The sequence below is a fragment of the Octodon degus genome, unplaced genomic scaffold (assembly GCF_000260255.1).
Source record: "Octodon degus isolate 3935 unplaced genomic scaffold, OctDeg1.0 scaffold00154, whole genome shotgun sequence".
Taxonomy (NCBI): Eukaryota; Metazoa; Chordata; class Mammalia; order Rodentia; family Octodontidae; genus Octodon; species Octodon degus.
Window position 1 is genome coordinate 1,794,906 of NW_004524730.1, and position 20,257 is coordinate 1,815,162.

The following is a 20,257-nucleotide window of genomic DNA, read 5'->3' on the forward strand; positions in this document are numbered from 1 at the left end:
AGATACAACTTCCCTTCCCACAAAGCAGATGGATGGAAGGCAAAACCAGGTCCAGCGTAACTCCAGGCCCACCCACCGTCCCCAGATTGCTTCTCACTGCATCTCAGAAGCACACCCACATTCCTGATCCCCAAATCAGGCACACTGGCAATGAAAGGGAACCAGAGGTCACTGCCTGCATGCCCAGACGTGGTATGAGCCTCACCTTGTGTACATGTAAGCATGCGCACACACACGTGCAGACACACACACACACACACACACACACACACACAACCTTCCTCTCTGAAGGACCTCAGGCTGCCTGCTGAGAAGGGCAAGGGACAGGGAACAGGACAAATCCTTAAGCCAAAGGTTTGACAGAGGCTGAGCACTGGGTAGAAGTGGTCCTAAGCCAAAGCAGGGCTTGGAGCAGGCAGGGCTAGGCAGGAGGGCCCCTCTTGCCTCCCAGGCTCCACGTGAGCAGGTGCACAGGGGCTGGAAATGGAGCTGCAAGGAGTGCAGACAGAGTTGGGCGTGGGCTTGCAACACAGCCTCCTCCTCCTGGGTGGTGAGGCCTCGGTAGGGCTGTGAACTCTACTGAGCACGCCTCCCCAAAGTCTAATCTCTGAGCTGGAGAGATAAACTCTCATTTCCATGGATCAACAGTCAAGCAGGAAAAAGTAAACGCTCTCCAATAGCAAGGGCGAGGCCCAGGGATCCCAGGAGAAGGGGGATTATTACAGAAGGAAAGTGGGGAGACGGGTGAATTACGGCAGTGGGGGGGTGCCCCGGCCCCTGCCTTGTTCACAGATCCCAGCCCCTGGGGTGCAAACCCCCTGAGGAACAGCTGGCCAAGGCCATCACACAGCTGCTTCCAGAGCACAGCCTGATTCCCACTGCCCAAGGCCCTTGGGACGCCATGGCAAAGAGAGTGAAAATCCCTGAAGCCGCAGCCTAGACTCCTCTCGAGACTCAGCTCCCGAGCCCCAGGAGCCCCACTCCTCTCCCACCCGGAGCCACACCCTGTGCAACTCTGGCATCCCGTGGGCGGGTCCGTCTCACCCCTGGACACTCTGGTCGGGGCCTCCTCCTGGTTTTCCTCCACTAGATAACCACCCCACAAGAATGCCTTTATGCGGCCTTTGCAGTCTACACTCCCGAACATTCTGAAAACAAAGTGGGTTTTATGTCTGGGAGCATTCCTGGGCCACTGCCCGCTCGGAGGCAGGAGGCATGAAAAGCCAGGGTCTATGTGCCCTGCTAATTCAGCATGTTCACGGTCCCGAGACCCTGGCCGTGGGACACTGCACCCACATGGCCTCGAGAGCTTTCCAGAAGCCAGGGCCTGGCAGCACCCTGTTCACTCGGAGAGTGAAAGGGCTCCGTGGTTCACCTTGGCTTCTGAACCAGCAGCTGGGATCTCCCAGGACCCTGAGGTTGGGTCAGGCCAACTTCCTCAGCTCCCTGGTGAGCTCCAGAATGCAGGCAGCTCACCCGTCTGTCCCCTCCCTTCCCTCCTGTCCTTGGCACACCCTAGAGGCAGAGCCCAGCACAGCTCCCTCGACGGTGAGGCAATCGATGCATTTATTTAAATTCCCTCTTAAAATCACTAACCACAAGAACACACCCCCGTGGAACCCCCCAATCATACAAGGACCCCACAATGCTGCAGTTCAGCCCCATCTTTTCAGTTCTCCTTGGCTTCCTGAAACTGCGATCACATTGGAATGTGATGTCAGCCTCCGCCATCTCCGTGCCCAGAACAGGAGACCAGTCTCAGCCTCTGGTTCCCTGAATGCCCCTGGTGGAACCTCTTTGCCTCACAGTACTTCCCCTTCCTGCTGCCGGCTCACACTTGGTATTGAGCATCGCCCTCAGCATCCTGCACCTGCCCCTGGGAGCAAGTTGTGAGGATAGAAAATGCCCACAGACAATGGCACAGATGCCCTGGGTACAAAACCTACCCTGGCTGGGAAGGGAAGTTCTTAGTGGCTCCTGGGATAAAACAGGTATCCAGAAAGGGTTCTTCAGGCACCACCTTGTTTATCTAATCCACATACATACCCACTCTCTCACACACACACAGTCTCACTGTCACCCACAGCCTCACTGACCTCCACCCCATCACCAGCTCCTCACAGAGGATCGGGCTGCCCCACAGTCTGACAACTTTCCCTAGGGCATGGCCAGCTATAGGAACTTTGGTGGCACCAAGTCACCACCTCACCACACTGCTTCCTGTTCTTCCTACCCAGACACCAGACAGGGCACTGAAAGACTCAGATCCAACAGAGACACCCCTGTGCCGGGCTTACTCTTCTCCCCTGATCTGGGGGCTCTGAATCCCCGATACCCAGTCCCTGCAGCAGAGGCAATGCCCAGCTGCCTGTGCCCCAGGTAACTGGAGGCCACGCCTCTTCCAGTGTCAGCCTTGTGCTGACCCTAGGCCCTGCCCCTCTAACATCTCCTAAGGAGGCCTAGTCATTGAATGAGAGAACCAGAACTGGCCGAAGCCAAGAAGCCAAGGTGACAGGGAAGGACCCTTCATAGCCACAGGGTGGTAGGAACTTTGATCTGTGTCTCCAAGAGGTTTTCATGCCCAAGAAGTAGCAAGGAGCCACCCAGGCAGGGAATTAGGTTGGACCAGGTCTTCCCTTGCTAATGCCCAGTCTAAAACCAGGCTGCCAGGGCACAGTACCAGCTCCTAGCTGCTGGCTCACTTCCTTTCCTATCCACCTGCTCGAGGCATCCAGCAAGCCCACCTGGAAGGCAGGAAAGGTCACCTGGGGTCAGAGGAGGGACTGCAGGCAGACTTGAGCATTACCACTCACCAGCACTGTCATCCTGAATAACTCACCTAACCCCCCACCTCTGTTTACTTGCCTGAAAAATGGGCAACATAACTTCTACTCAGAGCAAGCAGCACGAGCGCTCACATTAAATAATGGAAAATCGAATCTGGCAAAGAGCTGCCTGATTCACCAGTGTACTTTCCTCCCCTGGTTGCCTGGGAGACCGTGGGACTTCTGTGAGGATAGTCTGTGATTTACACTGCGAGTCTGAGATGGACCCACAAAAAGATAACCAGCAAGTGCCACAGGGATCCACAGGCTTCGGATCCAGTGTGCCACTGAGTGTCCTCTTCACTGCCAACACTGGTTGATGAGTAATGAGACCCAAGAGGGATGGGCACATACTGCTCCCTGTCCTTAGATCCAGGAGATTACGATTTACAGAACTCATAGGTGCCTGCACAGCCAAGAGCAAGATCAGGTAGGACAAGGGAAGAACAAGACCCTGGGAGGTTGGAGGAGCAGCAAGCAGAGCCTCTCAGGCAACATGAGGCCACCTGAGGACTGTGGACCAGTCACAGGGGCTGAGGGGACACAGCCTGTGTGAGGCTTGAGGGGGTGGCAGGAGCACGGGCCGAGGAGTCCAGGGTACGGGGACGGCAACACCTACACCTTCCTGCCCGTGGGTCTGAGCAAGCCATTCCCTCTCCCGCGCTCCTGGCCTTGGTGTTCCACGTGTAAGGCACACACAGCTCTGGCCAATGGACCCTCGTATAACAAGCTCAGGGCAGGAGGGAGCTGTGCGGAGGCCAGAGCACTTGATTCCGCACCCTCTGTCTCCAGGCCTCGGAATTTTCTCAAGACTGGGAGTCTGTGTGCAGTTCTGTCTTAAGCCACTTCATAGGATCCACTTGCCCACCTCTTTTTTTTTTTTAATTTAAAAAAAATATCTTTTATTTATTTGGTACAGGATCTCACTATGCAGCTCAGAGTCATAGGGATCCTCCCGTCTCCATAGGGTCCCCAGTGCTGGAATTACAGGCATGGGCCATCATGCCTGGTTTGGGGGTTCAGCACACGCGGGGTTCTGGGACTGTCTCAGCGTGTGGTATTGGGAATTGAACCCAGGTCCTTAAGCTTGCCAGGCAGATTTTTAGACCATTGAGCTGCCTCCCCAGCCCTGCCCACTCTCTTGACTGAACTCTGCTGGGGCCCCTGGAACTCCAGGACACAAGACTCCAGGCATCCAGCAGACACATCTGTGATCTGCTTTGGGAGCTCAGCACCCAAGAGCCCAGGAAGAGCATCATCAGGGGGCAGCACAGTGCCCTGTGGAGAGCCACCAAGCAATGCCAGGGGCCACCTCTCCAGCTCCACTCCACTCTCAGTTCTGCTGTCTGTAATGCTCAAGACAACCCTCGAGGAAGGCACCAGCTCTTCTCCATTTAACAGACTGCAAACAGACACATGGAGGTTAAGGTAAGTGACCTGAGGCAGAATCCCAGTCACCGAAAGCATAACAGGAAAAGGTGATGGCTAATGCACCCGCCCAGACCTCCGCTTCCCTTTATCCAGATAGTGTTCCGAGGATGGCCACCCGCGACCATGAGGCTTTGTGACAGAGAAGGTCAGTCAGTCGTCAGGGACAGTCACAGATTTCTCCCTCGGTCCTACACAGTCACCCTGGAGCTACCAGGAGTCGCCCCAGCTTTGGGCAAAATCCATTGTCTTAAATGTTTTTGTTTTCCTTTCACCGTCCCTGAAGGGTTTCTGTTTCCAGGTCTCTTTCCTGCTTTGGCAAAGGCCGCATTCCTGAAGTGTTCACTCACTGAATCGATCCATTTGCTTCCCTGAGGCGTCCCTGGGGGCAGGTGGGTGTGACCATGCCACTTCACAGGCGGGCACCCACAGGCTGCAAATCAAAGGTCCTGCCCACCAAGGGATGTCACACTGCTGCTTTGTGGTGTGCACAGGTGGCAAGCGCTAGGCTTCAGGCTGGCATGTGACAGCCTCACAGTCCTCAGTGCAGCACAGAAAGGGGAGCAGGAAGGAGCGGACGGTGGGCAAGTTCACCAGTGATTGTCATTGTCAGCACTGCCCCTGATTTTCCCTGTTCACCCATAACACGCCTGGTTCTACAGACGCGTGGAAGCCAATGTTCTTTCCAGCACACTGGGTTCTTTACAGAACAGATCTTTAAAGGGGGAAAAATCAATGTGTCCTGCTGCTGTTCCATACAGCAGCTTCCCCAGCAGAGCAGCCCCCAGCACAGCCAGAGCACCGTCCCATTTCCACACACATCGCCCATGCCCTGCCTCGCCACCAGATGGGTTCTTCGCCAGTTCTGTGCCACAGGGACTCTCAGGTCCAGCTGCAAAGCAGCTCTGTGCTCTTGGTGTTTCCCCGGCCTTCTGAAAGTCGAGGCCCTGGGGACTGGAGGAAGCTGGCAGTTTGGTGCTCAGTGTTTTTTCTTATGTAGTCAAGCTAACAAATCGTATGGGAGAACAGACTGGACTTCTAAGAAAGATTAGGAGCTTAGGGATAGGTTAGGAGTAGACAGCCATTTGGAGAGTTTTTCAAAGGCTCAGTATGATGAAAATCATTGGAAATGATGCAAATACCGTGTCAAAATGGTGCAAAATCAGAAGAATGTCAAAGCACATATCTCAACCTTCCTTCCGGCCTGGAAATTTCTCAGGTGCTCCAGAGCTCTGCAGGGCCCCGCATACTGAGTGGGCATCACTGAACTACTCAGTGCAGAGGAAGTAGAGAGGGGTCCCTAAGCTGATGCAGCCTCAGCTCCACTCCCAGAGCTGCTTCCCCTCCCTGGGGACCCTGGAGGTGACCAGGGACTTTTGTGTGTTCAGTCTAGCACAGAATTGTGAGGATGGGGAGCAGCTGAAATACAATAGCAGGAAGAGAGGGGCATGGGGACCCAGCCATGGCCCCGCCTCTTCTCAGCAACACACAGGATCTTCCTGGAGGTTCGCAGTGCCATCTTGGCAGTGCAGTTTTGGCAGAAGAATTGGATTGGCAAGAGGATCATCCAAAGGGCCAAACGCAGTAACAGAAAGCCTGAAGGAGGACACTGGTCATGCTGGGAGGTGGTTCTGTGAATCTGCAGAACAGGCAGAGGAGCTGCTCTGAATGGTCTGAGATAATTTGTTGAAATCACACAAACAGAGCCAGTGTTAGCCTAGGACACGGAAATGGATTCCTCATACAGGGCTCTTTGTCCCGGGGATCGGACACTGGCCACAATAATGAGATTCTTTCCCAAAATGGTCCTGCTGCTCCCATCCTCTGGAACGGGCCTCCCATCTGCCTTGCACAAGGTGGCCCAAGTTATTTGCCTTGTAGGGGGAGGCTGCCTTCTGAGTCACATGAATTCAGTGCCTGTCAAGTGCCAGGTTCTTGGATCTCAAAAGGACATGGCAAAGCAGGGGCACAGTGACAGCCCAGTGTGACCCCAAGCAGGACACATGGGACCACAGAGGGAACCCAAGCCAGCCATCCAGCAGGAATGAAGCCAAAGAGGGCCTTCCAGTCAAAGTCAGAAGGGCAGGGCTTTGCAGCTGAGAGATGTGTACAACTATCTACCTGTGAGGCGTCTTACTCACCCTTCCAAAGCTTAGGACACTGGAGACAGCTTTAGGGACAAGGTGGGGACCATGCAACCCTACACCACCCCCTCGAAGCAGAGTTCATGGGCTAAATCCACACTGGTTGAAGGCTCTAAGGTAAATGACAGCGAGCATGGCCTCTGCCTACTGCTAACAAGCCTCACTGTCTACCCCTCAGGGGAGGAATGCTCGGCTAGACCAAAAAGGCCCGCAGGCAGAACCCTGATGGGCAGGTCTTCAATAATTGTTAGATAGGAAAGGCAGAGACTCTGGGTCAAAAGAGGGTGCTTACAGACCCCATTCTGTAAACAGATCCTGCTCCACAGAGCCAGGAAAGACTCCCCAATCTTCTCAGGGACTGGCTTCTCTTTCCACTGGTACCAATCATGGAGAACTCGGTTGAACACCAACACCCACCAGGGGCCTCCACTTATGCACTGCACTTCCTGTTGGGACCCAGTGTCCCCACTGCCTTAACACACCCATCCTCACCAAGCTTCGCCTGCGCACAGTAGGCCAAGTTCCAAAGCTAAGGCTGCAGGCCAGCCTAGGCTAGCTCACCTGGCTGGAGAGAAAGAGCAAGTGAGAAGAGCAGGTGCCATCAGGAAGGAAGCCCAGTTCTTTCCCCAGCCTGAGAGGGTGCTGCTGGACTTGGAAATGCCTCACTCTTATCTGGATCCACCAGCTCCATTTTGAGCAGGCAAGTCTCCTGCCTGGACCTCTATTTAATAATCTGAGAATAAGAAGAGTGGCTTCTGCTTCCATTAGTTAGGCTGGTACACTGAACCATAAGGCATGCTAGGCAGATGAAAGTTACATGGGAGCACCTATTAATTACCACCTCCTCGGGATATAGACACAGCACATGCCGCTTCTCCCTCCCTTTTTCCCCCAGCACTCCTATGCATAGCAAACCTCTGCAAGCCAACTGTGGGTCCAGCATTTTCAGGTGCCTTCCCATTCCAGGGGTGGTTTAGGACAAGGAGTTCCAGACCCCGATTGCCAAGGAGATGGCTGGAAAGTGTCATTGGTGCCAGCACCCTTGGGTGCTCCTATGTGCTGGCACTATGTTCAGTTTACATGGATCAGCTCAGTTGGAACCCACACACCCTGATGAAACTATGTCTGCTGTTTTCATTTTACACAACAGGAAACTGAGGCTCAGAGTTCCTGGCTGACTGCACTTCTGATTCCTGCCTGGACTGCTTTCTCAAGGCAGCCCAACCTGCTGTCATATAAAACACAAAGGCTTTGAGGTTTGATGTCTCAGGACCCAGGTCCAGCTGGCTGTCCTACTTCCAGCCACAGGATCCTAGGTGAGTCTGGTAACTTCCTGGCTCAGTTTCTTCATCCACTTGATGGGACTGACACAGCCCAGGCAGGGCTCTTGCAAGCACCAACGGGGATGAAGACAGAAAGCAGCTGCCCTGCAGACAGAGGTGGCACCCCTCCTGTCCTTCCTCCTTGGTGCTGCCCCCTGCTCAGCCTTAGCTGCAGAGCCATCATGCCGGCTCCCCAGGACCTCAGGGCCCTTGAATCACATCTTGGGTGGATACCCTGCAGCTGGGTCCCAGGGAGGAGCTCCAGTTTCAGGCCATCAGCAAGCACAGTGGCCTCCTTCTGGCTGAGGTTGCCAGGGGGCTTCTTAGTGCACTGAGGGGGCACCAGCTCTGCTTAAATTGGCCAAGCATCCTGCAGGGAGCAGCTCAGTGCAATAAAGAAATTTATCACGCGCAGGGACTGTGACCCCTGTCTCTTTCTAACCAGCATGCTTTTACTAATCTAAATACCTGATTTACACTTTAGCAAAATAAAAAAAAGACACCCACACTGCCTCCTCTACCTCCACGTATCCTTACCAAAAACCTGGCAGAGGCCAATCTGTTTGTCCCTCCAAGGCAGATTAGTAGATCTGTCCACTCCCCACAAGGAAATTCCTGGCAAGGAGCCTGCTTGCAGAGTCCTGGCTCTCAGTGGGCCTGGCCTGTGCCTCCATGCCCTGGGGTCTTAGCTCCCACATGTAAAGTGAGCAGAGGTTGGCCCAGGTCCTGCATGAGCTGTGTGTTCTGTTCCCAATGATCCCTCCAGTGGTTAGCAGTCTCCAGAGCTGCCTGCCGCTCTGAATAACCCCCTTAGGAAAGGGGAACCTGACACACAATCCAGGAGGCAAAGCCAGCACCTACACCCACCACCATCTAAGCCTCCTTGGCACTCTACCTACTGAGCCAAAAGGACCAGGGGCAATGACGAGGCACTGCTTTCATCATCCTGTGCATGTCTTGAGCTCCTCCTCTGTGCCAGATCCTGCGGCAGATGGCAGTCTCCAGGGTTAGGCAGGCAAAGTTCTCTTCCCCTCTCTGCCTCAGCCTATCCTCCATGACCGACAAGGTCCCACAAGGCTAAGAAGGTACAGGCAGAGTAACACTCCAGCATGGCCGCTTGGACCCAAGCCATGCTGTAGGGAGGTCCCCCCTCTTTCCTTTCCCCCACCTGCTGCCACCCTGCCAGGAACGGTCAGTTGTCAGTGTGTTCCATGCCACTGCCCCAACAAGTGGCCAACCCTTGCAAGCCCTCAGGGTGTGGGGTTCCCTTCTAGGGACTCTGCTTCTTTCAATTCACATCTGTAAACTCAGTTGACTCCAGAATGTCCCTGCAGGAGGAGGCTGATGCATTTTTCCCTTAAAACCGTAACTTCACAGCAAGGATGGGGTTGGTATACAGGTGCCAGGTTTATGGGGCAGAAGGAGGGATGCATGGGTCAAATGCACCACCAGGCAGTCTAAGGTCTCCCTGGGGTCGCTGGCTGACCTCGGAAAAAACGAACCAAACCAGTTGAAGTGCCTCTGGAAGGAAAGGCCCCCTTCCCTACACTGTTTCTCATAGGTACCTCCCAGCTCAATCTAGAGCAGTGGTGCTTGGGACCACAGTGCAGGGTGACAGCCAGTCGGTGACAGATGGGGGAGCAGGGGAGGTGGCTGGGGTAAGGGAGCCATTGCTAAACTCCAGCTTCAGCTATTAATCTGACAGAGGCGGTGACAGTGTGCTTCCCCTAGCCTCTGCCTTCCACACACCCTGCAGGAATCTCCTCCCCAGGCTGAATCAGAGACCTCGGTGGGTCCCCTGGGACGGCTTAGCCCTTCCAGCTGTTTGCCTGCTGAAGGCAAAAGAGGCTGGTCTGGGAGAGGAGAGACTAAAAGCAAAGCGAAGGAGTGGATGGGCGGAAGCGAAAATGACGCCACCCCTATCGCCAGCCAGCACAAGGCCCACCAGATGCCTCTTCCCAAGGCCACCTCTCCCGTGCCTTTGTCGCCACAGGCCAGTTTCAGGGCACCTCAGGACGCACCCTACCCGTGGGGCCGCGACACTCGCTCCTGCGCATGCCGCCGGTGACACACCCCAGATCCTCCCCCAGCACGCGCGCGTGCACACGTACACACACGAACACACGTACACACACACACACACACACACACACACACACAGAGCCCACTCCACTCCTGGGCTAGATGGGCACCCGCCCCAGCCTAGTCTGGAAACCAAATACCCCCGTACCCACTCCATCCTCGCCAGCGTCGCTGTCTCCTACCCACCCCTATCCCCACAGGCAGAGCAGTGCTCCTTTCCCCCTGGCGCTCTTACACACCCACACCCCAGACACTCGCGTACACACAGTCTTCAGCCCTGCTTGCCCACAGGTCAGCGGCACCACCTGTGACTCTTTAAGGGGCGCGCCTGGAAGCGCCATCCATGCGTTCCCGGGCAGGCTCAGCGTCCCTCCCCATCCTCGGAACCCCACTTCCCAGCCAGTGGGAAAGTGGAGGGAAACCTGCCATCGCGACCCCACTCCAGTGGTGCCGACGCCCCGAAAGTCCCCGCCCCCGAGCCCAGCCGCGCACTGGTAATTGAGGGGCGCTCACTCCCGGAGCCCGCGGGGCCAAAGGGTGAGCCCGGCGCTGGCGCAGCCCCCTGAGGGCGACCCTTTCCGCTGCTCCGGCGCGGCGCCGAGAGCTTACCTAAAGCTCCGGGAGAACTGCAAGGAGCCGGTGGCAAGAGAGGCCCGCAGCGCCCGCCCGCGGGATCCAAGAAGAGCAGGGAGGATGGGCGTATCCACCGAAGCTGGAGCTGGCAGCTGGGCGACGTTTGTTTATGGCCCTGCGGAGGGCCACTTTATAGCCGCCGCGGCCCCGCCTCCAGCCTCGCCCCTCCCCGACCCTCGGCGCCCGGCGCGCAGCGGGGACACACCCCTTCCCCCGCTCCCTCCTCCTCGGCACGCCCGCCGGCCCCAGCCGCTGCCTGTTGCGCAAGCCTGAGAAGGGGCGCGGCGGGGAGGCGCCTCTTCCCGGGGCTGGGTTCAGCACCGCTGCCCCTTTCAGCGTCCAGGAGGCCGAGGCCACCCGGGCGCGGCGGCGCGTGTACATGTGCGCGTGTGCACGTGCGCGCTCGCGGTGCTTGCGGGGCTCCGTGGGGCTCCTCGCCGCAGCGCGGCCCGCATCTCTGCCCGGGAGTGTCTCCTTGTCAGCGCCAGGCCCACACATCCCTCTGGGCGACTCTGCCACTACCTTCTGGCCTTGGCGGCTGGGCTTCCCACCCTGGTTCAGCTGCCTTCTGCCCAGCCAGTTCCCTTAGACTCTCACTCCAGGCCCTTCCACAAGCCACAGGTCTCCGCGGCGGAAATACTTGTCTGCCTTGCCCTCCTGCACCGTCCTTCTCTGTGTCTTCCTGGCTCTGAGTGCGTGGACTGTCTAAAGTTCTGGATCTTCTGTGTGACCAGGCTGCCTCCCTGGCTCCCAGAACTTGGAGGGAGTCCCCTTGCCAACTTAGTCCTCTCCTGTTGGTGCTGTTTCCTGTGGAACTGCTACCTGCCTCCCTGTTCTCACAGGACCAGAAAAGCAGCGATGCTCAATGCTGACTGCACTGGAGAAACTCCTGAAAGCACAGAAAACATGGAGGCCAGGGCCCCACCCTAGACCAGCTCTCAGGGAATGCAGACTGGACTTTGGGGTTTCGGCAACAGCGTCCCGCATTGGTGCTACTGTGGAGCCACATAGCGAGCCACCACTGTACTAGAAAAACATCATCTGATGGGTAATGACAGACGGATTCACAGCCCACCCTAGTCACTGTCCCAAAGTCACCTTCCCAGTTTTCAGTGTACTACAGAACCCAGGGCTAGCTTAGATGCCTGCCCTGGCTTGCATCTTTGCTACATCAGCCCAAGGTGTTCTCAAGCGAGGGATCCAGCATTTTTCTCTGCATCTTTTTTGCCTCCAAAAGGCCCCAATCCTTCTGTTATTCCATGGGTATTTGTTGACCAACTGCTGAGTCCATGCTCAGCCACTGTGAAAGGACTGAAAAGGCAAGGAGCAGGGGCAGAGCAGAGCCCTATGAATCAGCTTGACCATTCCTACAACAAGGTTTAGCTGATTGATTGCACAGCTGTCTTAAACATCTACTATGTACGGGTAGCATTTTCCACCTTAGAGACATAGAAATGAAAGACCTCTCAGATCTGGTAGTCTGGTACCCCTCTTATACACATTCACATTTCTGTAATCTCCCATCTGACCTTCAGCAGACATTGAGCACCTATTGTTTGCTACCTGTCAAACGTACAGAACATTCAGTTGGAAAGTACAGAGGAAGGTGCCTGCCCCTTCAGTTACACATAGAGCTTCTGGCAGTGTGGCCTGGAGGAAGTCATGTTCCCCAGCTCCTACTCCTTTGGGGAAGTCTTCCTTGAAGCAGAGCACAGAGATGAGCCCTGCAGCTGGAGATGCTGAGGAGGTCGCCTGTTACGGGCTGGATTTATTTAGAAAGGTCAACCTTCTTGATGACCTTCAACCTCAGATAGGTGAGGAACCAGGGTCAGGAGAATGCAGAGAGCAAAGCTGAGTGAGGAAGGAAGAGCAGGGGCAGCGAGTGACATCTCAAGCCAGAGTCCCAGGGCTGGGGAGATAGCTCAGTGGAGCGCAAGGTCCTGAGTTCAATCCCTGGTACCACCAAAAAGCAAGCAAGCAAGCAAGGCAGAGTCCTAATGACTTGGAAGAATTCTGAGGATGGTATCATTGGATCCCACATTCGCCTTGTCAGGAGGGCACATAGCAGAATCCCTGTCACTCCTGCAACTTTCCTTTCCACTGAGCCGTGGATGATGCAGTTGTTTTCTGTCTGCCTAAGGAGGGCACAGGAAAAAGACCAACTTAGTACCCCCGCTGGACGCATCACCCCCTCGAACTGGATGAAGGCTGCTCACAACACTGCCTCTGCATCCTTGCCCCTGGCCCTGCCAGCTGAGGTAGCAGAAGCTCCTGGAGCTGCAAGTGGGTGCAGCCACAATGAGTCGTTGGAATTATTTCTCTTTCTCACTGGTCAGCAGAATTAAATTTGCTCAATAAATGCGCATGCGTTGCAAAGGTATCTGAGGAACAAAGATTAGATTTTCTTGACTAAGGTCTACTAGAAAGTTCTATGTGGTTGACACCTTAGATTTTAAATTGTTTTATAGGAAGAATCTGTTCTCAACCCTCTTTCTTGGAATCTGTGGGTACTAGGGGGTTGAGAGAGACTCAGGGGAACCCAGGGCATGAATCCATGGAGAAGAACCCATAGGTCTGCGACCCCCAAACTGGCTGTCACCACTTACAAGCTAAGATGACTTAGGCAGGGGCTGGTGAGATGGCTCAGTGGTCTAAAGCACCTACTTAGAACAAGCTTAGCAAAGCACAGGGACCACGTTTCAATCCCCCAGCACCACATGCCAGCCAGCCCCGCCCCCTGGTGGACTGAGCTGGCCACACACACACACACACACACACACACACACAAAATAAAAAATAAAAAAGATGACTTAGGCAAGTTACCACAGCTCTTTGTACATGAAGGATATCAGTGGAAGAAATCATCAGGTGCTTTGACTAAAATGTGTTACCCAACAGATATAGTCTTATATTCTTATCCTTCTTGATGAAATGAGGAGCCATTCCTGAAAAGTCAGTATCTCTCCAGCTCCCAAGCCCAACTGCTCAGGGTCCCCTCTGTCCTCTAGCACCCATCTCTGTATCTCATGTAGATCTTTCCAGTCAGAAAAAAAAAAAAAAAACCTTCACTGCAATGGGCAAGTCATCTTAGGCTACCTTGTGTGGACCCCAGGCTCCTACCAGTTACCACGGCCCACACCTCCCGCCCTCTCTTCTCCAAGCTTCTCAGAACAGGTATCTGCGTACTCAGCCCCTCTTGCTCAGCACCTCTTCCTTTCCTTTGTGGTATGTGATTGAGCCAGTTCCTGTCAGACAGACCTAACTGAATAATTCTGTGACATTTGTGAGGAAACCAAAAATCTTCATCCGTTATTCTCCCAATGCCCTGTCCCCAGAAGCCATCATTGTCATCTCTCTGAGACCCATGTGTAGTTTACTTCTGCCACTTGCAGAGCCATTTATTCTGGGGTGAGCTGTTTAATTTCTCACCTGAGCCTCCTTACCTATAAAAGTTTTACTTACTGGGTCATTTTGAAGAAGGCACCACCACCACCACCGCCAGTTGGCCACAGGCAGCAGCAGTGCTCCATTCTGTCTCTCCTGGTGTCTTGCACAGTACCACTTGCACAAGCTTCAGGTGCACTTGGTAGAGTTGTGAGCCAGCAGGAGTGTTTCTCTCATTTCCACCCCATCCAGTCTTCTTGCTTGGACTCTCAAGAGGGGCCCAGCCCTCCTGCTTGCTTTACTATCAAGCCTACATTCAAGCTTCTCTGTGCAGCACTCCCCCTGAAGACTCAGACCCAGGCCAATGATCCCAGTTGCCTGTGACAAGACCAACAATGGAAAAGAACCAGAGAGGAGGCTGGCTTTAAATGAGGTGAGAACTGAGGTTCCAGGCAAGGCGTGAAAAAACCCTCTGAGTGGGAATGAAGAGGAGACCATGTTTGGTCCAAAGGAAATCAGCTTCTCCTCCCTCCTGATTTGCATGCACATCCTAGGACAGTGATGACAAAGTCTTGCATCCTGGGTGTCTCAAAATCACAGACTTGCTTCTCCTGTAGCTCTGGAGTCCAGAAGCCTGCAGGACCCCGATCCCAGCTCAGCCTCCAGTTTGCTTCTTCCAGGTTCTGGTGCCAGTTGACAGTTCTTGGTGTCCCTTGGCTGGCAGATGCAGCACTCCAGGCTCTGCCTTTGCCACCTTGTGTCCTTGTGGTTGTGCACCCAGTCTTCTGGTGAGAAGAACCTAGCTGAAACCCTGTCTGTCCTATTGGGTGAGGGTCCTCCCTAATCCAGTGTGGCTTTGTCCTGACTCGCTTATTAGATCTTCAAACAAAACAAAAAACTGTTCCCAAATTCAGTAATGTTTCAAAGTTCTGGTTGGACATACATTGGAGGAGGGCATTCAGTCTACAGTCAACCCAGTCTGTAGCTAACTATTTACAGATTTTGGCAGCCTCTTTGCGGGGAGGCCTCCTCTGTGGCCTGTCAGGGCAGCCTTGCTGCTGCTGCCATCCTGAAATCCCAGTGGCTCCTGCTGGGCCCCGTTCAGCTGTCCCCACTGTGGGTTCTGCCCCTGCAGTGCACTGTGTTCAAATGCCCCTGCCACCCTGAGTGACTTAAATCCTGTGCTCTGCCTCATTAAACCCTTTGTGGTTCCTGTGGTTAGCCGAAGCCACCACTATCTCCCTGATGTGGCCCTGGGGGACATCACCCAGGGCCCAGCTTTCCTCTTCCATCCCACTTTCTCCTTCTGATGAAGGGCTGCTCAGGGCTGGCTCGCCCTGAAAATAGCTGACCTTTCACCACACTGTGTCCTTTCCCTGCCCAGGGACTTGCTGGCCCCTCCACCCCGCTGTGGGAAACACCAAGGGTCTTTCCTACCAGTCTTGGTCTCCTGCTTCCCACTCCTAGCTATTACGATGTGGCCTGACTGGTGTTGCCGACGATGATGCCTGGTACATGGAGATGACCTGTGCCCCTTCCAGAGGGGACTTTTAGAGCCAGCCTCAGCCCACCACACCTCCTTGACCTGACACAGGGCCAGAATTGCATCTGAAGGTGAAGGCTCCTTCCCTGGGACCTAGAGGGAGAGGGAGGAGACACCCCAGCAAGTACCTCTGAGACTGATACATTATAAAAGAAAACCCAGAGAGCCAGCTGGCCCCTCTAGCTGCCTACACCTGGGCTCTTACTGGATGCCACATCGCCTGGGACCTTGATCTTGGGCTCCAGGCTCCACATTTCTGTCACTTATAAACTAGTCCATTTATGTTTCCTTACAGCAGCTGAAACAACTAAATCATAAGGCAGGGATGAAATAACCCTGTTGCTACATGTGATTGAGATTTTGTCTTGCAGTTTTGGGAGTTAACCTGGGACCTTGTTCAGAGTAGGCAAGTACTCTACCACCAAGCTGCGCCCTCAGTTTATGTCACTAAGATTAACCGGACACAGCCAGCCCTGGTGATTCATGGTCCTTCAGAGCCTATAGGCAACATCTGCTCCTCTAGTAAACCACTAGGGTGTTTTAAAAAAAGGTGATGCACCTTTTTGAGACCTTGCAGCCTCCCACACACTGCATAGGTTGCTAGCAGGCAATAATAAGACAACAAAAAGTGCATTTCCTATGCTCATGAAAGCCAAAAAAGTAAAAAAAAAAAAAAAAAAAAGGCACAACTGTAATCATTAGAAGTATTTTAAAGGAAGACTACAGGATCTTAGAAGACTGAATGACCAAGACTCTACCTGTTCTTCAGGGCCAGGCAAAGTTCTTCAGATAAAAAGGACATTTGATGGGGCTGGAGAGAATAACTCAGTGGTCTAAGCATCTGCCTAGAAAGCTCAAGGACCTGAGTTCGATCTCCAGAACCACATGTGGTGTTAGCCCAGGAACCTTAGGCATGCCATGCCAGTCCTGAAACCGGGCGTGGTGGTGCATGCCTATAATCCCAGGGCGGGAGAGGCTGAGGCAGGAGGATCGCCACAAGTCCGAGGTGTGTAGTGAGACCCTGTACCAAATGAATGAATGAATGATTTTTTTTTTTTTTTAAAAAAAGGTACTTGATGCAGAGACCCATTCGGATAAGCGTGGGTGAAACTGACCTGCTCAGCTTCCACTCTCTCCCCAGCATGGTCTGTTCTCCTTTCTGTTTATTAGTCAGAACTCTTCAGTATTCACGTGGTATAAATATAAGTTCAAATATCTTGGGCAAGAAAGAGAGGGCGGTGTTTACTGTGCGGCGGTGCAGTTCAGAGAAGAGTTGGCTTCAGGCATGGCCGGAAATAAAACCTTATATTACCAGGCTTCTGTTGTTCCAGTTCTTAGTCAATTTTATTAGGCATTGGCTTTTTTCTCAGGCATATTCTTTCTAGATTAAATCATAAGGCTGTCTAGTAATTTTTGGTTGAATAGTCAGATACTTATCTCTGCAAAAGTCAGGTGGCCCCTAACAAGTCTCCCTCTTTTTTTTTTTTTTTTTTCTTTTTTTGAGATCCTGTGGAAGTTCTGAGGAGCCTAGGTCTGACTGGCAGCCACTCCTCCTACATTGCTGGCCCATACCCCTTACCTGGCCATCTGCTTCCATCACCTCCACCAAAACCCGCACCTTCCAGTCAAACTTGCCTGCCTGGTACACAGGCTCAGGGCAGCACCTCATCCCTCTGTGCGGGGCAGGGTAGAGTCCCTCTCAAGGGGCAATGGCTCCGCCATCTTAGATAGATATCATCTCACACACGGTGGGCCTTAACTGAAGGTGGTTATGTGCAAGGGCAGAAGAGAAAGAAGAGAAAAATGAAGGAGAGAAGGAAGGAAGGAAGGAGGGAGGAAGGGAGGAAGAGGAAGGGAGTATGGGAAGGAGAGAAGGGAGGATGCTTAGGCAGTTGTCTTAAAATTACTTTTGCGGATCCAGGTTGAGAGAATAGGGCGGCTCTGCAACATTTCCCAGGCTTTAGCCCCCTACTTTGACCCTGGTTCAGCAGCCAGGAAGTGCTTCCTGACTTTCAGAGAGCAAACAGTTGTCTTTGCTGGCAGGGCAGTAAAGCCTTCTGAACTGGATTTTCTACCTGGTTCCAGGCTAAAGGCTCCCCACCCACCGCCACTGGGACCCAGCCCAAGAAATATAGAAAGGGTTTATAGCCACCATAAAACCTACTCTTGGCCTGATGGCAGGAGGCTTGTGCCCCACTTTGCGTGCTTTGTGCTCCATTACATTCAGGTCTTTTGCAGGACCTGGTGGTAAATTATTTCTGGGTTAATAAGTTGCTCTGTCTAATGTTATTGGAGCTACAAGTCTAAGCCTCCACTTTTCTGATTTGCCATGCTTTCCGAAGCTAGCTCTAAGTGACTCTTAGCTTCACCCCTTGCTCTGAGCTTCCTAGCTTGCAACCTGGTGACCACTATGGGTCTGCATGAACCACTGCTCCTTTCTTAAGGACAGGGCCTAGTGCTGACTCCCAGGAGCACCAAAGGCAGCAGAGAAGGAGCCTGGGCCACACGGGGCAGACTGCTCACCTTGGCAGCTCAAGGACGTAGACCACAAATGTGTGCAGTCCAGGGGCAGTGGCTGGGGCCTATAGCTGTTTGTATGATTTTCACATTTCAACACAGGCCGAAGCATAATCACCCTGATCCTAGGAACGAGGTGGTGAAGCGGAGGTGAAGCCAGGACTCCCTCACCTCACTCTGAAGCAGCCAGGCTCAAAGCTTCCCTGCATGGGGGCAGATGTGGAGCCTGGTCTGCTTCCTTAGAAACTCTGCCCCAGGAACTGTGCAGAGGGTGCACAGGGACAGAAACCAAGGCCACAGAGAAATCCAAGTCATGGCCAGACCCAGCAAGGTGCCAGCAGGGACCTATGCACCTCGCAGTTGCTGGGCAGGAATTCAGTAATGGGATCAGTCGCCAGGGACTCAGGGAGGACATGTGACCGCTGGCTGTGTCCAGGGAGGAGAAGCAAAGCCAGATGGTGCCAGAGGAGAGGAATTTGACTGGCAAGGTCCACAAGGCTGCCAGGGAAGCAGAGTGCCATCCAACATGCGGGCAGCTCCCAGCCAGTGGCCCCTCCCCTCCCCCATGTGCCTAAGGCCAACGCACACACCCCACTCCCTCGCAAGTCGGGATTTCTGCTGGTCAAAGTAGAAAGGGACTGCTGCCTGCACGTGGGCACGAAGCATTGAGCAGTAGTGATTTGATTCTTACCGCACTGTAAACCAGGAAAGGCCATAAAAATTCATTATAATAAATTTAAGATGTTGTAAAAAATGCTTCATGTAGAGCTACTGTACTAGAAAATCCAAATAAGCATTCAACGCTCACAGTGCACACGTGGATACCTGCATATCTCTGAAAAATAAAGTCAACCAAATACAGAAATTATCTGTGTTAATATTCTTGTGCTTGTCCTTCCAGATGCTTTTCTGTGAGGGTACATGTATATGTATATATTGAGAATTTGAGATAAAATTTAATTAAAATATACCTTTTGATGCTAGCCTTCTCTATTGACTTATTTAAGCATGCTTTTTTCCATAAATGTACATGATGAATGTCTTTGAACTTTTAGGAACATCTATCTACATTTTCTTATTACAAAATATACATAAAACAGAAATGAATAACACTTCAGTGTTCAGTATAATGGAATAATTATAAATTGAACGTCCAAGAACATGGCAATAGAACACTACCACGGAAACTCTCCACCACCACTCACGAGTCTTTTCTAAGAACACACAATATTTATTCCACCACACAGATGGATGCGATTATTTAACGCATTTCAAATTGTTTGACAATGTTGGCAGTTCCGATTCTGCAAGGGGGTGAATGTCCAACCACACAGCCACTGTGTCTGTTTTTCCAGAACTTGCGTGGGTAAGGTCACAGAAGCAAAATCCTTAGGTCAAAGGCATGCATACTTTGAAGGCTTTGGGAACTGTGCTGAAATTTGCCTTCCAAAGTGCAGTAGGCAGGCTGGACATGCAGCTGCGCAAGACTTGCACAACCTCCATGTCTTGCTCACCTGACAGGTGAAAGCTGGACTCTCAGCATTGTCTTGGAACATCTGCATGACTTCACTGGTGAAGCCAAATGACATCATTGCTCTCATATATTTCTACTTGGCCTCCCAGGGTGATAGCTGAGAGCTCCTATTAGCAAACCATCTCAAGAGCTGGTCCTTACTACAAGAAATAAAATTCTTATCCCAGTACCTTCTGCTCCCACTCCGTGTCTGGAGCCATTTTTCTGTTCCCAGGCGGAAAGTCAAATTTGGTATGGTTGCAAAGCCTTTGATTGCCCTACTCAGGAGCCATGAGATCTAATCTAAGTCGCTCCCTTCTCTACACCTCCCATTCATCTGTTGACAAGAGTTTAACAAATAAAAGAATAATGAAAGTGGAAGAGAATTATGAACTCTTTTTTAAAAAACTAAGAGTTGTTTGCCATCTATTATATGCCAAGCACAGTACTAGTTACTTTTTACACATTTATTGCTGATTTTAGCAAAAACTCTGCAAAGCAACTATTACAATCCCCAGTACAATGAAACATCAGAGAGGTGAGGTGATTTGCTCAAGGCCTGACTGCTGGGAAGACTGACAAGCCCAGCTGATTCCCAAGAAGTTGCCTCTTTTGGAAAGACCCAGCACCAACAACATCTCTGAATGGTCATATGGAACGACTGCCATTAAACGGTGTCTAGAGAAAGAAGCTTCTTTCAGAAATGTTCATGGGGAAGCATGCTCTTTCTCCATGGTGGCGCCATTTTTGTTACACACACACACATGCACGCACGCACGCACACACAGACACACGCACGCACGCACCCAGGATAGGAGATCATTTCTCCTTGGAAGACCTTCCCCCTGGTCAGCCCACTTCGGTAA

At 52.8% G+C, this 20,257-nt stretch overlaps 1 protein-coding gene across 1 annotated transcript in view; it reads right to left on the reverse strand.

Annotated features, from left to right (window-relative positions):
* Positions 1-10,535, reverse strand: part of Ndrg1 (N-myc downstream regulated 1) — a 49,282-nt gene extending 38,747 nt beyond the window's left edge. Inside the window, exon 1 of the mRNA XM_004642489.2 lies at positions 10,411-10,535. The gene's annotated coding sequence lies outside the window, so the exon portion shown is untranslated. The remainder of the gene's footprint in view (positions 1-10,410) is intronic.
* Between the last annotated feature and the right edge of the window lie 9,722 nt (positions 10,536-20,257).